General features: G+C 46.2%; 1 long non-coding RNA gene across 1 annotated transcript in view; it reads right to left on the bottom strand.

Moving 5' to 3' along the window:
- Nucleotides 1–1463: 1463 nt before the first annotated feature.
- The window catches only part of LOC138154196 (uncharacterized), an 18951-nt gene continuing 2833 nt past the window's right edge, over nt 1464–17581 (bottom strand). Inside the window, exons 2-3 of the long non-coding RNA XR_011166570.1 lie at nt 17385–17434; nt 1464–2036 (exon numbers count right to left, since the gene is read on the bottom strand). This is a non-coding gene — a long non-coding RNA (uncharacterized lncRNA). The remainder of the gene's footprint in view (nt 2037–17384; nt 17435–17581) is intronic.

Here is a 17581-nt window from a genome sequence, read left to right on the forward strand (position 1 = left end):
TCTCCCGGAGCAGGCCCCTCCAGCCCTTCAGGGTTTCTAATTCCTCCCAAATGCTGGGGCTCTCCTTTAACACTGCAGCTGTTGGGGAGGAAGTGGAAGGAGCAGCAGAAGGTGGATTAGCTGATAATATTCCAGTTCTCTCCCTCCCTCTCTCCCACCCCACCCTAGCAAATGCTGACACCTGCTTCACACTCTGCTCCGATCCCACATTATGGAAAGGTCACCAGGGCTGCTTGGCTCACAATTTATGGGCTTATGGATTTGGGGAAATTGGTGAGAGCTTTAAAATTCTTTCCGATCCCATCCCCTTCCTCTTCTCCACTCCCTCTCCACCCCTCCCCTTTCTAGGAGCATAGGATTATAGAATCATAGATTGAAAGCTGGAAGGGACCTGAGAGGTCATTTGTAACCCCATCATTTCACAGATGCAGAAACTGAAGCTCAGGGAAGGAAAATGTCTTGGGATCTCAGGACTATATATTTAGCATTAGAAGGGACCTTAAGGGTCATCTGGTCTAATCTCCTCATTTTACAGAAGAGGAAACTGAGTTCCAGAGAAGGGAAATCATGGGATCTTAGAAGCATGGATGGGGAGCTGACAAGGACCTCAGAGGTTATCAGGTCCAACCCTCTTATTTTAAGGTTGCAGAGACTGAGTCTGAGAGGTAAGTTACATGCCCAGCTGTTCCTCAGCCACACATTCATAACATCATCTGTTTGTAGCCACCTAGGCCAGCTACTTTACTTTACATAGGGGTAGGGAGGCTGACAGGTGTAGTCAGTCAATAAACATTATTAAGCATCAGCGCTATGTCAGGCATTGTCCTAAGCACCAGGGATACAAAGAAAAGAAATAATCAGTCAATCAGCATTTATTTTGGGTGTTCTCTGACTCTTCGTGACCCCATGGACCAGACTGGGGATTTTCTGGCAACAGAAGGGACTAGTGACAGGGTCACATAGCTAGTAAGTGTCTGAGGTCACACTTGAACTCATCTTCCTGACTCCACACCTAGTGCTCTATCCTCTGAGCCACAAAACTGCCTCCTAAACATTTATTAAGCACCTACTATGTGCCAGGTGCTGGCCTAAGACTGGTGATATAAAGAGCTAGGAGATAGTCCCTGCCCTCAAGGAGAGCATAATCCAATGGAAGTGACTTGGATAAGGGCACCCGGGTAGTAAGTGCAGCTCTGAAGGCAGTGACCAGCCATTCTTCTGGCTAATGTAGTCTTAGTCACAGATTCACTTTCTTCTCACACCACCCTCCAGCCTGGGTGAGTCCCTTTTGAGGTCTGTACTCAACTGGAAATACCGGAACTGAAAGGCTCACCGTGGCCAGGTCCAGATCCTGCCAAATGACTCAAGTGAAAACATTTTTTTTAATGTCTTCAGTCCCACCAAGTTTTCAGTCCCAAACTGTGATTTCACCTGCATGAGGAACTCCTGGCACGAAAACTCCCTCTGCCAACGTGGATAGGTAATCCTTGGTAAATCGTAGTTCTAGCTTCTTCCCTGAAGTTATAGAGGGATTTGCCCAAGGCCACAGAGCTAGTATGTATCAGAGGAAATTTAACCTTCCTAAAGCCAAGCCTGGCCTGTAACCATAATGCTGTCCCACAAATGAGGAGTTAACTACTTGGAAAGGTGAGGGAGAACGAGCAGCCATATTCTTAGAATCAAATCCCTTTATTTGGTAGAGGATTGGACTAGCTGAGAAGACTCAGCTACTGTCCTCAGAGAAACTCAGAATGGATTCTGTGACTCACTCCTTGAAAGAATGGAGTAGATTCCAAGCCGGTAATTCTGATGGGCTGGGCAGAATACCCTGGCAGTGTGTGCCTTGTAACAGGCAATGTTGAAATAGAAAGCTGCCTGGTTGTACAAAATGTCAGCAATCAAGTGCTGAGATGGACAGGTTGGGTAACTCAGGGAAAGCAGAGGTTTCTAATAAGACTGGGAGTGTCCTTCACCCAGGCGGGACCTCAGAACTAACCAGATAGACTTTCTTCTGTTTCTGGGATCAGATTCATGACCTGTGAAAATGATAGAACAGAAATTACACATGTCATGAGAGGACACTCTATGAAAGTTTCCATGTACATGCTAATCTGTGCATATGTTGGGTCCCCCACCTCCCCAGGAGAATGTGAGCCCCTACAAGGAAGGGACTGTTGGCAATAGTGCCGGGTGCATAGTAGACACTTCATAAATAATACTTAGATTGGGTTGACCCTATCAATATGGCCTACATCATTGAGTTATTTTCTTCCAGGTGTGTGGATAGGTTTGCGTGAATTCATTCAAATGCAGGCAGGCATTGACTGACATTCAGGAATCCTCTGGCCGTGGAACCAGAATCAAAGTTAATTCCATAAGCATTTATCACATAGCAACTGTGAGCTGAGTGCTGGGTTTGAGATGCTAAGACAAAAGGGAAATGGTCCCTGCCCTCGAGGGGCTTACAGGTTTAGGGGGATGGAAGACAGCAATATGTGCACTTGTAGAAAATAAATACAAAACAGAGACAAAGAAAATACATAGTAATTGAGGGAAGCACTAAAAACTGGGGAGGAGACAATAAAAAAGGTGGACTTTGGGGAGCCAGGGATTCCAAGAGAAGTAAAAGTGAGGAGAGAGAATATTCCAGGCATGGGGAGGGTGTGGATGTGGGGCTGCAGAGGTCTGGAAGCCTGAAAACGGAATGCTGTATATACAGCAAGCGTATGAAGGGGGGAGATGGGGGACAGATGCGGAAAGATGTGTAGGCCTTTATAGACTCTGTGGGTCATTATCATGACTCCCACTCACAGATGAGTCAGATCCCTCAAAGCAAGGCCACATAGTTATGTACTCCCCTTCAAGGTTCTAGGGTAATAACCCTGAGGGGCTGTGGGATTGTCTCTAGTCTATCAAGCCTCCATTCTTGTGAGTTTTCCTTCAATGTCAATCATCAGTTATAGTTAGCACTTATTTTATATCATTGATTAACTCAGATTCAAACCCCACTATCATTTAACCCACACCAATTAGCTTTTTACAAAGGGATGTTTATGGAAAAGATATAGCAAGACCAGAAGTTACAAAGTTTTTCCTTCAAATATCTGGGGGAACACTTTCCCTTTATACCATACCTCCTACCTGCGGAAAGTGGGTTCAAACTCAAAGCAATTTGTCACAAAACATTGTGTGACCCAGCAGGCTCACTCCCCAATGTTGCGTAGCCAATGAAATAGTAGCTTCAGAAAATGACATCTTGTCTGCAGAGTCAGATCACTAGTAGGTTGGGGCCTCAGGTAGCAAACTCTGGCGTGGTCTTCTGTCCCTGGACTTGTTGAGACCTTACAAGGTCATGCCTGGTCTGTACCATGTCTAACACTCATTTATTTAAGAGTAGAAATGAACAAATGCAGCCGGGCAAAGAAACAGAGATGTCGTGTTCATGGTTATGTATCAACTTGGCGAGGGAGACCAGAAGTTGGTAGCAGGAGGCCTCATCTCTCAGCAATAACAGGCCCTCCAGTGAGTGGGTGTCTTAAGCCCTTTCCCCACCAGAGGTCTACAGCCGTTCATCCTCCTCAATCACCACTAGGTGAAGAAAACGACTGTGTTACTCTTTGGGCTAGTCTTGAATGCATTCTCAATTCCAGCCCAGCAGCCAACCGAAATACAAGCAGTCGGCAGATGGGAAACAGTGTTAGAATACCTGTGCATGCTTAAAAATGGAGAAAAGAGTCTTCCACTTCCACAGGCCCAGGAACAAGCTCATAAAACATCGCCGTGCTCCCAGGGCTGGGCCCTCGTTAGCAAGGCCCTTGTCACAGGGAGATCGGAGCCAGACTAGGAAGGGCTTTGACCCCAAATGTAAGCTTCTTGAAGGCCAGGACTATTTTTCATACTGCCTCTCTTTCTCCAGTGCTGAACACAGTGTGTGGCACAAAAAAGATGCTTCATGAATGCTCCTTGGATTGGCTCAGATTAAAAGAGGGCATTTATGAACTACCCTTAGCAGGGGATAAATTCGGAATTGTTTCTCTAGGAATGGGGATTGCTTGTCAATGAGACATTCCAATGGATGGTTGCCATTGGGATTCTTCCTTTGGCCATGAAACAGAATCGAATCCAACCCAGTTCAATTCAATTCAACCTAATCCAATCCAGTTCAACCCACTCAACCCCCCAAATATTGCAAGCATCTACCATTTGCCAGTCACTGAACTAGGTATAAAGGATGTAAAGAGAAAAACATTACTACATTTTCTGCCCTCAGGGAGCTTTACATTCTTCTGGGATAGAACCAGACTCTTGACTTTGGTGTCATTGGCACCTATGTTCTAGTTTCCTAGAAAATGCTTGCAGCTAAATCTCCTAGAGAGAAGCTGCCAACCCACAGTAGATTTTCAAAGGTGACGATGCGGTCATTTTCAAGGCTGGTTGGCCTGTCTTTTGCCCCTTACAAATCAGGTGCCCCCAAGTGGACAGGAACCGATATCCTATTGCTTTCGGTCAGGCCCACCTTGAGCAACGGAGAGACCAGGCAGAGGGAGGCCTTGACAGGCGCTACACAATACAATCAAAAAGAAAAAAGGGGGAAATCAGGGAGGAGATGGCAGCTAACAAAGGGGAAGGGAAGAAGAGAGCACGAAGCAATGTCACGTGAGCGTAATCCTGGAAGGATTAGTTGGTTTCATGTTTTGAGACAGCAGGGGACCCGGAATCAGAGAGGGGATGTTGAAGGGCTTCTGGTTGCCCCTCAAAATGAGGCAGAATGAATATCGGTTATACTGACTTGAGGGAGAGTGGTTACAACTTTAGGAAATTCAATGAAAGTAGCAAAGGACTAGAGCCCAGTCCCACACCACTCTCCCACGTCCCCAAGAGCTCAGTGTCAGGGATCATTAAGAATGCTGGATTCTGGAGCACAGAAACATTCCCCTCCTGTCTTTGTAACCCCAGCCCTTAGCACAGGGCCCGGCGTATAGTAGGTGCTTAATTAAATGCCTGCAGATTGCTAAGAGATCATAAATCTAGGGCTAAGAGGCCATCTAAGGCAGTGAAATGATGAAGAAAATGAGTCCCGGTTGGTTAAATGACTTGTCTAAAGTCATGCTGTTAGAAAGCTTCTGGTGGGCGGGGGATTTGAACTCAAGGCCTCTGACTTCAGCTCTCCACTTCTCTCTTCTACCTTATCTCCTAGAACATAGACGTTCGGACCCTCAGAATGGTCTAGGAGCTAGGGAGCTAGTTATTCAGATACAATTAGGTTGTGTGATACTGGGAAAGTCATTTAGCTTCTCTGAACCTCAGTTTCCTCATCTGTGAAATGGGGATAACTGTCCCTACCTCCCACTGTTGTTATAAGGACCAAATGAAAAGAAGACTTGCATTCAAATCCTGCTACCCAGCCCTGGGCAAATTCTTTAAACTCTCTAAGGTTCAGCTTCCTCATCTGTAAAATGGGGATAATAATCCCATACTTTTCTCACAGAAATTTTGTGATTATCAAATAAGCTAATGTGCAGAAATTTGGTTACAAAGTGATGTAAAGGGGAGTTCTTATTAGAAGAACAAAAAGACGAGGGAAGATGGGACAGTTGAGCTGGGTCTTTGCATGGGCTCGGTTTCCGCAGGTGGCTAGAGGTAGATGGGAAGAGGGAAAGAAAAGGCATTCTAGACAAAGGAGACTACATGGACAAAGGCATGGAGGTGGGAAAGGTGGGATATGTCCAGTGAATCAGGAGTAGCTCAGTTTGACAGGAACTTGGGGTGTATTGGGCTGAGAGTGAGTTGGAAAAGCAGACGAAGTAGCCTCTAAATTATGTCCTCTGAGAATCTACTGGAAGAACCGGAGATGTTTAGCCTGCAGAAGAGAAGCCTGGGGGATAAGGAGGAAGAGGAGGAACAGGGAAGAAATAGGTGCCTTCAAGGTTCTGAAGGGCTGCCAGGTGGAAGAGGGATATGCCTTCTGCTTGGCCCCAGAGAACAGAACCAGCAGTAATAGTTGGAATTTGTTTTTTTTTTTTTAAATTAAAAAGTAGGTTTAGGCTTAGTATTGGGAAAACCTTTCTAAAAATTACAGCTGCCCCAAAGTGGCATGGGCTGCTTGGGGGTGTACTGGGTGCGTCCTCACTGGAGCTCTTCAAGCAGCAGCTGGATGCCCAGTTGTTGATGGAATTCTCAGTCAGGTACAGTCTGGACTAGCTCCTGTGATTCTAGCTGGGGCCAGTCTGAGTAGAGCCTAGAATGCCAGACTTGGGAGTCTAGTTGAGAGATACATCAAGGATCTCTGATTTCATCATTGTGGGCAGTGCCCTCCACTGACGCATTTGCCAATCCCTCTTGGGGTTGGTAGACAGTCTTTGAGAATTGCTGTACAGGAACATCCTGTCCCCCTGGGGCCAACCTAGTGATGAGCCCTTGTGAACTCAGCTAGATTAGGCCTTGGATAACGGACATCTATCTAATCTTCTCGGCTCCTTTCAGCTGGTAGGACCTTCCAGAGCTAGCATTCCACTGGCAAAGCCTTCTAGATCCAGGTTCATCTCCATGACTGGACGAAACATCCCAGTAAGCCTTTAGGAAACAAGGCCTCCTACTTATTCCAGGCTTATCACACATTTCTCCCCTTCACAAACACAGCTTGTGGACAAACTGGCCAACTTGCTGTTCCTCATACACATCTCTCACCTCCATACTTTTGCAAATGGTCCCTCACGCCTGGAATGTTCTTCCTTCTTGCCTTTGAGTCTCAGAATCCCTCAGTCTCTTATAAAGCTCACTTCAAATACTACTTCCTAGTTAAAGGTATTTTCTGCCCTGCCTCCAGTTTCTATACACACAAAATCTCTGAAACCTAGGATGAGTCAATGTAAGGTCTCTTAAGAAAGCCCCTTCTCTCTCTAAAATTACCTCGTATCTACTTTGTGATGATTCATCCCATATACTCACTGTTTTCCCCGAAAGAATGTCAGGCAACAAGCATTTATTAAATGCCTACCGAGTGCCAGGCATGGAGTCAAGTGCTGGAGATACAAAGAAAGGTTTTTGCCAGGACAGGAGCTGTCCTGAAGGAGCTCAGTCTAAGGAGCAGAAACAACAAATCAGAGTCAAAGTCAATCTAGTCAATAAACATTTATTAAGCTCCCACTATGTACCAGGCACTCTGCTAAGTACAAAAAAAGGTAAAAGACAGCCCCTTCCTTCAAGGAGCTCACAATCTAAAGCTGTGTGTGCAGTCAGATGGGAGATGATCTTAGAAGGTATTGGTGGCAGAGCTGATTTCATCTGAGATTGTGAAGCCCAAGAAGTCCCTCCTTAGAGATGGAGGAGCAGGGAGGGTCTCTGCCACTGCCAGCCTCCGCCTTTTGCGGTCAGATGGAAGGCTGGGAGTGCTTGAGGAGGTGTGAGCCACACAGCAAGATCTAGAGAGGATAGATTGGATCCCCTCAGAGGGAAGGGCTGCCTTTGAGGGGGATTGGAAACGAACACAGAGCAGAGCTGGAAAGGACCTCAGTTCATCTAATCCAAAACGCTTTCCCCTACTTTACAGATGAAGGAACTGAGGCAAGGGAAGTCACACAGGTCCTAACTATCAGTGGCAGGACTTGAACCCGGGTTCTCAGAATCCATCATATCAGGCAAGTTAGAAGGAGAGCAGAGAAATAAATGGAAACACAAGAGGGTAAACGAGGCTGCAAGTTCTGCGGGCCTGCCCTGACGAGGCAAGAGCAGGGAGAGCCACCTCCTGGTTTGCATGCAAGGGACTGGTGTGCTTCTGGAGAGCATGCCCGGATGTCAAGGGGCTCTGGCAGACTCTCTAATGAAATCAGCTTGGCTTGCGGTGGGCATGAGCACAGGAAAGAATCCGGGCCATCCATTCCCTCTGGGACCCAACATGACAGACTGGCCTGACTTCACACACACACACACACACACACACACACACACACACTCTTGCACATGAGCACACCGATAGAAAGACAGCAGACAGGTAGGCACACAAACACTCGGGCAGACAGGGAAGGAGCCCCTGCCACCTCCATCCCCACTAGAAAGGGGCTCGGGGACTCGCCTCCCACTGAGAACTTAAGGGAGAAGTGGGGGAAGGGGGATTTTTGGTGTGTTTTGCTGCCACCAAGTGGCAGGACAGCGTAAGGAGGGCTACAGCAGTAACTGCACACTATCAGAGGCAGGCTGGAAAGGCCTTACAGGTCAGTCAAAAAACACTTATGAAGCCCCTACTATGTGCTAGGGCTCAAGGGCAGGGAACCACATGTGGCCTACTAGGTCCACGGGTGCGGCCTTTCGTCTGAGTCCAAGTTTTACAGAACAAATCCTTTTATTAAGGAGATCTGTTCTGTGAAGTTTGGATTCAGCTTCTTCGGGACTTAGAGGGCCACATGTGGTCCCGAGGCCACAGGTTCCCCACTTTTGTGCCAGGCCCTGTGCTTAGCACTGGGGATACAAAAGAGGCAAAAGATAGTCCCTGCTCTCGGGGAGTTCACAGTCTAATGGGGAGACGCCATGCAAACTGTATAGAGAAATCTGAGAGGTTAAGTTGGAGCTAATCCTTAGAGGGAAGGCATCACTATTAAGGAGCATTGTCTAATCCAAAGGCTCCATTTTCTTGATCACATAAAGTTTTGAGAACATCTTCACTATGCATATACATCCTTATTTCGAAGTTTTATGCATGTGCTATTATAAACATAATTGTGTGAATTGTAAAACACAAAAGAATAGAAATCAAGAAAGGATGACAGTCTGTGATTCAGAGCCGAAAGAGTGGTGGGTGTGACCTGCCCAGACCTGGGGTGTGGGGAGTGGGGAGGCAGGGAGACCAACCCGAAGGGCACCTAAGTGGGCTGGGACAGCAGGCATGAGGGCCTGTGCAACCTGGAGGTGGCGTTAGGGGGGAACGGGTGTGTCTGGGAGATGGAGTGGAGGGGACTGGATGTATGGTGGAGACAGAGTGAGGAGCTGAGGATGACAACAAGGTTGGGAGCCCAAGTGACTGGAAAGATGGCGGTGCCTGTAATAGTAAACAGGGATGCCAGGAAGTGAGGTGGATTCAAGAAGAAAGATCTGTGACGCTGCTTTTAATTCTTCTCCATGCCTGCTCGTCCTATGAGATCCGTATTGACTCACTGCAAATCACAAGGGGATGAGGCTCTTACTCGTTGGCCAATGGCCATGTTTCATACACATGGCATACCCTATTTTGGAAGGGGCAGGGGGTTTACGTAGAGAGGTTATACCAAGACCACCTTTCAAGGGCGAGCTGGCCAACCATTATGTGACAGGTGATCTGCCTGGAAGAGGGGGGTTTTCCCAATGACACTTTCAGTGCCTGGGAAGTTAGGCTGTAACCACCTTGAGGGGCTGACACTAGGGCAGAATGGGGAGATGAAAGTTGGAGGGGAGACGAAGAGTGGGGGAGTTGTGGGGTATAAGGGTAAGTGGGCTTGTGCTAGAAATAAGTGTAGAAATGTTTGTTTTATTCCATAAATTGAAAAATTTTTTTAAATGTGTGATACATCTTCCCACCCTCTAATTGACACCCTGGGGGGCAAGCCATGCTCCATACCCTTCCCCCCCAATGGCTGGCCCCTTCTTTGGATGCAACCCAAACTTCCATTTTACAGATGAGGAAACTGAGGCTCAGAAAGGGCTATGATTTAGCCCTAGTAAAGAACAGAGATGGGCTTTGGACCCAGGTCTTCTGACTATGTCCAACTCTCTTTCTACCACACCACACTGTCTCTTCTTTCATTAGCAATAATAACTAGCACTTGTTATATTATTGTATAGCACTTTTAAGGTTTTCAAAGCAATTTGCATGTATTATCTTATTGGATGAATTCTACATCTCAAATAAGAAAACATTTATGAAGTGACTGCCACATCCAAGGTACTGTGCTAGATATATTAAGAGGCATAAAAAGACAAATCACTGAATTCTTCCAATCCCAAAATTTAAAAATTGAAAAGAAAAGACAAATCAAACATGGTTCTGGTCCTTCAGGAGCTTCCCCCAAGTAGGGAAAGACACACAGACAAGGAGATTACAAAGAAGATGCTCATAAAATCACAGCTCTAGAGATGAAAGAGACCCCTTTACCTTATGGATGGGGAAACTGAGACCTAGATAAATTGGACTGGAACCCAGATTCTATCATTCAATAGACTTGCTAGGTACCTGAGAAAGGTACATAGTGCTATGGGAATTTAGGGGAGAGAGAAATTTTTTTTTTGAGGGCAAAGGCTTCCTGGAAGAGTTGGTACCTGAGGCAGGCCTTGTAGAATATAGGCAGCTAGGTGACACAGTGGATAGAGTTGGGCCTGGAGTCAGAAAGACCTGAGTTCAAATCCAGCCTCAAATATTTTACTAGCTGGGTGACCTTAGGTACCTCACTTAACCTCTGTTTGCCTCAGTTTTCTCAACTGTAAAATGGGGATAATAATAACACCTGCCTCTCAGGTTTGTTGTGAGGACCAGAGTTAATATCACTAGCAGGCACTATATATGGAGAAGGAAATGGCAAACTGCAGTATATCTTTGCCAAGAAAACCCCATGGGCAGCTATGGCCAATGGCATCAGGAAGAGTCGGACACACTGGATGGCTGAGCAGCTACAAGGGCGCTCTATAGATTCTAGCTGGAACGGTCATTATTGCAACAACACGGTCAGGTAGGCTGGCAGTTATTCTTTACTGTGTAGATGACAGAACCAGCTGGGGCAACTGGAGAAGGCTTTGGGGATGAGAGGCTGTCTGCTACTGGGCCTCAAAGGATGAGTAGAATTTATCAAGGGGCAGAGAATGGCACTGCAGATGTAACAACATGGGCACAGACAAAGGAAAACGTAAGTTCTATTCACACAACAGGGAAGACCTGTCAGATTTGGTGAAGAATTCACATGGGGAGCTCAAAGCGAGTAGAAAGATGTAGGTGAAGGTCAAATGACAGAGGGCTTCGAATGCCAGGCTAAAGCTTTTGTACAGCATCCTACAGAAAATGGGAAGCCATGAAAGATTCTGAGTAGGGAAGTAACATCATGAAAGCAATATTTTAAGATTAATTCATTATGTTCATGAATTATTTATTTCATGGATTCTCCCTGGCCAAGTCTGAGCCTCTTCCCTCTTCCAACAAATTCACACCAGTCCTTCCTCTGCTCAAAAGCCTTCAATGACTTCCACTGCCTCTAGAATTGTCACAGCTCCCTCAAATAGCATTCAGGCTTCTCCATCACTTGGTCCCAACTCCCTTATCTCCTCCTTTTGCACCCTAAACTCTGGTCAAGCTGAACTGCTACCATTCCCAGACATGCCCCATAATCCCCCTACTTCTGTATTTCTTCTCACACTGGTTCCAAAGCATTCTGTAAAGAGCGACAGCCTAGCATGTCCAATTATGAAGCACGGGGCCTGAGTTTGAATCTTGGTTTTGCCTTCCTTTACTCCAATCTCTGATGATTGGTTCCTTCCTGTTTCCTACAATTATACCCAAGTCTCTTCATCCTTAAAAAAACCCTCACTTGGGGCAGCTAGGTGAAGTGAATAGAGCCCTCGAGTCAGCAGGACCTGAGTTCAAATCAGACCTCAGACAAGACACACTTACTAGCCATGTGACCTTGGGCAATTCACTTAACCCCAATTGCCCTGCCTTCCCCCCTCCAAAAAGAAAAAAACAACAACAAAAAAACCCCCTCACTTGACCCCATCATTCCCGCTGGCCATCAGTCTGTATTTTCTCCTTCTGAGTCAAACTCTGTGAAAAAGCCCTTTACTCTCAGTGTTTCCAATTCATGAATCCTGAAATTCCCTCGTTTGATTTAATCTATTGACATTTTATGCTCTCTTCACTGGCCATGCTTTCCTCTTCTTCCCATTGACCAATTCAATTCTTTACTGTCTTTTTCTCTTGAATCCCTCGCCTCTTATCATGCCAAGCCAAGCTTCAGCCTGGGATCCCTCCCACCATTCGCCACTTTCTTGCCTACACACAAGCTGCTGGAAGAAGGCGAAGAAAATCATGCAACTGCTCAGACTGAGTTTACTATAAATTTATGTTACATAAACTCAAGTGGGCCCTCACTGCTGCCAGGCAATCCTACTGTACTTCCCTTATCAGCTCCCTCTCCCTTTCTATCAGTGCTTCCAAACCTCTTCATCCTTCCTTCAGTCTCCCATGACTCATCCTGGCTCAACCTTCTCAACTGAGAATCTTGCCTTATATTTTACAGAAAAAATTGAGGCCGTTCACATAGAGCTCCCTCTTCTTCAGATGCCTTTAGTCACTATCTCCTCCATGTGTGTCTCACATGATGAAGTGACCATACTCTGCACCACAAATGATCCCTTCCCTCCTATCTCCTCCAGCAGACTGCCCCCTCTGCCATCCCCACTCTGTTACTTTCTTTTTAATCTCTTCCCTCTCTACTGGCTCACTCCCTACAGTCTACAAATATGCCTATCTGGAAAAAAAAATCCTCATTTGATCCTTCTGTCTCTACTATCATCCTAAAACTCTTCTACCTTTTGTAACTAAACTTCTTGAAAAGACCCCACAGCTACCTCCACTCTCTTCTCTCACACTCTTCTTAACCCCTTATAATCCGGCTTGGGACCTTATCCTTCCACCAAAATGGCTCTCTAACAAGTGGCCGGTGATCTCTTAGTTGCCAGATCCAACAGCCTTTTCTCAATCCTCTCTCTCCTTGAGCTCTCTGCAGCCTTTGACAATGTGGCTCAACTCTATCCTCCTTGATAGTCTCCCTCTAGGTTTTGGGGACAGCTCTCTCTGTCTCTCTGCCCTACCTCTCTTACTGCTCCTTCTCTGTCTCCTTTGCTGGATCTTCTCCTCCAGGTCATACCTTCCGACCCAAGGTATCCCTTAGGGCTCTGTCCTGGCCTCTCTTCTCTTCTCCTTCTACACTACTTCACTTGGTGACCTCATCAGCTCCAATGGCCTCATTATTAAAGTTATACTCATAATTCTCAAATCTACCTATCCTGTCTTAAACTCTCTGCTTACCTCCAATCTCGCATCTTCAACTGTATTTCGAACATCTTGAATTGGATGACCAATAAACATCTTCACTCAATAGATACAAAACTGAATTCATTATCTTTCCCTCTATTGCCCCCAACCCCACCCCCTGTTACTGCACAGGCCAACACCCTCCGCCTAGTCCTTCAGACCTACAACCTAGGAATCACCCAGAATTCCTCACTATCTCTCACCCCCCATATTCAAGCTGTTGCCAAGGCCTGCGGATTTCACCTTTGCAGCATCTCTCCAACATGTCCCCTTCTCTCCTCTGACACTGCTCCCACTCTGGTGTAGACCCTCATCACTTCACACCTGGATGGTTGCAACAGCTGCCAGTGGGTCTGCCTGCCTCAGGCCTCTCCTCCTCTAATTCATCCTCCATTCAGTGACCAAAGGGATTTTCCTGAAACACAAATCTGTCACCCCCTATTCAATAAACTCCAGTGGCTCCTATTACTTCTAGAGTCAAACGAAAAATACTCTGGGTATTCTCTCAGGTTGTTGCCCACGTCTAGAATGCTCTCTCTCCTCTGCTCCGACTACTGACCCCCCTGGCTTTTTAAGTTCCAACTAAAATCCCACCTTCTTCAGGAAGCCTTTCCCAACCCCTTTTAATTGCAGTGACTTCTCTCTGTTAATTCTCCTGAATATAGCTTGCTTTGTATAGTTTGTTTGTAGGTTGTCTCCCCCATTAGACTGCAAGCTCCTTGAGGGCAGGAACTGTCTTTATCTCTTTTTGTATCCCCAGCACAATGCCTGGCACATAGTAGGCTTTTTATAAATGTTCACTGGTTAATATTGATTGACTGGCCCTCTCCTCTCTCTTCTAAACTTTTGCAATATGGCTTTTGAAACATGTAACTGAAACTCTACAAAATCGCCTGTACTCTCTTAGTTGACAAATCTGATGACCTCTTCGTGACCTTATCCTTCGTGACCGCTCTGCAGCATTCGGCACTGTAGACCAGACCTCTCCTTTTGCATCCTGTCTCCTCACTAAATGTTATTTTCATTGTTCTCTCCTGGTCCTCCTCTATCTATCTGACCATTCCCTTTTCAGTATCTTTTGCTGGACAATTATCCATGCCAAGTCTACTAATGGTGGATATATCCCCAAAGTCCTTCCTCGGGATCTCTTCTTTATCTTCTCAATACTCTCACTCAGTGACCTTGTTAACTCCCATGGGTTCAATTACCACCTCTATGTCGATGAATCCCAAATCTCCATACCCAGCCCTAGTCTCTCTCTCCCTCCTAAAAATATCGCCAACCATCTATTGGGCATTTCCCAGTGGATGTCCTGTAGGCATTTCAAACTCAACATGTCCAAAACTGAACTCATCATCTTTCCCCCCAAACCTACTCCCCTTCTGACCTTCCCTGTTAGTACTGAGGGTACTACTGCTCCTCTGGTCACCTAGGATCACTTTAGTGTAATCTTCCATTTCTCACCCTCTCCCTCATGCCACACATCCAATCATTCATTACATCTTATTGTCTGTGATTCTGCATTTCTCCTGTGTGACCCCCAATCACCACTCACAGAAGAACCAGCCTAGTTCAGGCCCTTCTTATGTCTGGCCATGATTATTGTACTACCATTCTATTTGGTCTCCTTATATCCTTTCCCTACTCAGATCTATTCCCCCTACCCTCTGGCTCTTTAGTGCTTTTCCTAAAGCATCCATTGGACCACATCACCCCCTACTCAATAATCCCAGTGGTTCTGTATTACTTTATGATCAAATATAAACTACTCTACTAGTCATTTAAAGTCTTTCATAAGCTAGCCCTTCCTTTCCAGGCTTCTTATACATTACTCCTTTTTGTGAACTCAACAATCCTGACATACATTGCTGTTCTGCAAATCTATTCCTCCTCCAACCTCCATGCTTTTGCCCTGTTCCCTGTGCCTGGAATGCAATCCCTCTTCACCTTTTGGAATGTCTGGTTTCCTTCATGATTCATCTGAAACATCACCTTTTGCACAAACCTCTTCCTGATTCCCCCAGCTGCTCATGTTTCTCCCCCCAAACTGCTTGTCCTGTGGGGTCACTAGAGGGGACCCTGGAATTCTGAGGCTGTCACCCTCTGAGGACCTCACCTGCCAATGTTGAATGAGGACTGGGAGAATAGCTTCAGAGCATTTCTGTATTTGCAACATATTTTTTTAAAGATGAGATCTTTATTTCCATCATACAAACAAAAAAATTATAAAATGTTTTTCACAGGCCCTAGACCCAGTGCAATATTGATATGAGACATCAGTTTCTTCATGGGCAAAATGAGGAAGTTGGATTAGCTGACCTCTAAAGCCCTTTCCAGTACCAAATCTGTGGTCCTATTCACTTTAAACGAGTTAATTGCTCGTTTATATTTGGAGCTTCTGTGATTTCTGGAAATGTAGCCCAGATTCAGTGAAGCCTTAAAAATCACCTTCCCAAAATTGACACACAGAGCTTTATGGATGCTTTATAACCAGACTGAAAATTCCAGGATAGGTTTACCTGGATCACAATTACTGGGCTTCAGAAATTTATGTGTTTCTTGAGTGCCAACTATGGGCTCAGTCCTGTGCTGAGCATTGCAGGGAACCCAGGAGAAACAGGATCCATGAGTTCTGTCTCCTAGGAACTTGCCCTCCCCTAAGACAGCAGAAACAAGGGTAAATGATGCAAGACAGAATATAGCTAAATTGTGTGCTATAGATTTATCAGTCATATAAAAGCTAATAAGGGTTGGAGTGGTCAGTAAAGACTAATTTAGGTTACATGGCAGGGAAAATCTTCATAAGGAATCAAGTTGTCTAGAAATGGAAAGGTCTGTTTTGGAAGGTAGTGAGCTCCCCTTCACATCAAGTGATGACTGGATGACTCCTAGTTAAGAGATTTTGAAGGGGGGATTACTCTACAGGTCAAGACTGGACTAGATGGCCTAAGGGGTCCTTCTTAACTCTCAAGTTCTGTGATTCTAAGATCATGAGATCTTAACCCTAGAACTGGAAAGGACCTCAGATACCATCTTGTCCAAACCTTTCTTTTTACAGCAGAGGAAACTGAGACCTAAAGAAGAGAAGGGGTTTATCCAGGTCACACAGGTAATGAGCATCAGAGCAGGAATCTGTCCGAAGTCACAGAGGCAGTAATGGTGGTGGAATTGGGCCCCTCCTTCTCTGACCACATCAAGCTGTATGAGCTGCTGCTACCCCAGGGGAACACTCCAGTGCCATTTCTGAAAAATCAGAGGGGAAGTCTTTGCCTACTTTTCAAGTGTGTTTTTATCAAGGATGTTGGGAGGCCTGAACTAAGGCTTGAGCTGGGGGCCCTCCTCATGTCCTGTGACTAGATCTAACAAAAGCAACAAAACCTGACCCTGACCTGGGCCTTGGGGTCACTTCAGATCAGACTAAATACTTGTCTCCCCCTCTTCTTGCCCTCTCACAATGACACTACCTGTGTGGCCTCAGACAAGCCCCTTCATCTTCTTGGACCTCAATTTCCTCATCTGTAATATGAGGGCATCTGACTAGATGGCCTGAGGTCCCTGCTCCTCTAAACCTATGACATTATGATCTATGTGTTGGCCCCCTAAGATTTTTTAACTGTACCTGGATCTCCAGCAATGGGGCCAGGAAGGCCTAGGCCCAGGGAAAGCTATTGCACAACCTGGAAGGGCCCTGGCCCAAGGGCACTGACCATCTCCTTCCCCCTGGCCCTGGTCCTGACTTCTTCAGCCCCAGAGTCATAACTCGTACCTTTTATCCATAAATCTAGCTTGGAACAAGTGCACAAAAGGGACCCTCAAAAAGGGGTGGGAAGAGGGGTCACTGGGAGTTGTGGGGAAGGGTAAGAGATCCTGGGAAATGTTGTGGGGGAGGCTGCCCATCTGTTACCCCCTTTCATTTTAAAGGGGAGGAAACAGAGGCCCAAAGTTTGCAACAGAGAAAGGACTGTAACCTAGGGCTTCTGAGGCAGAGTCCAGCTCGGTGTCAGTCATGTTGTTGAAATTAGGCCTCTCTTAGGGGTACAGGGTCCTGGACCATCTGGAGCAGAGGCCCTTGGTGTCATGAATAAGGATGAGCAGCTGGTGGGAGGATACTAGGTCCCTTCAGGTTCATCCCTCCAGAAGCCAAGGAGGAGGGCAAGAAAAAGACCCCCCCAGATCCCACATCCCTTCTCTGGCTTTGCCTTGCCTTTGGCCATTCCCCCAGGTGTCCAACTACCCATGATTGTGGCAGAGAACTCAATAGGCTTGGAGCAATAATTCTCCCTCCTGGGGGCAGCCTGGTCCCTGTTCACCAACGGGCATGGAAACACCCTTTTCTTACCTCCCAGAGTGGTCCATGACACATTCAACTCCTTCCTCTTGCTTACTCCACTGTAGAAAAGTTTGAAAAGTCACAAAGACCAAAGCTTCAAGAAAATGAAAACGTACCAGGGATTGGAAAGCATAAGCAAACACTATCTCCCTTCCCTGACTAAAGGGAGACCCCTCTGAGTATGGCTGGACTGATGGGAAGCTTTG

The sequence above is a fragment of the Petaurus breviceps genome, unplaced genomic scaffold, assembly GCF_028583685.1.
Source record: "Petaurus breviceps papuanus isolate PSGF00001 unplaced genomic scaffold, PetGlider_PUasm1.0 91041, whole genome shotgun sequence".
Classification (NCBI taxonomy): Eukaryota; Metazoa; Chordata; class Mammalia; order Diprotodontia; family Petauridae; genus Petaurus; species Petaurus breviceps.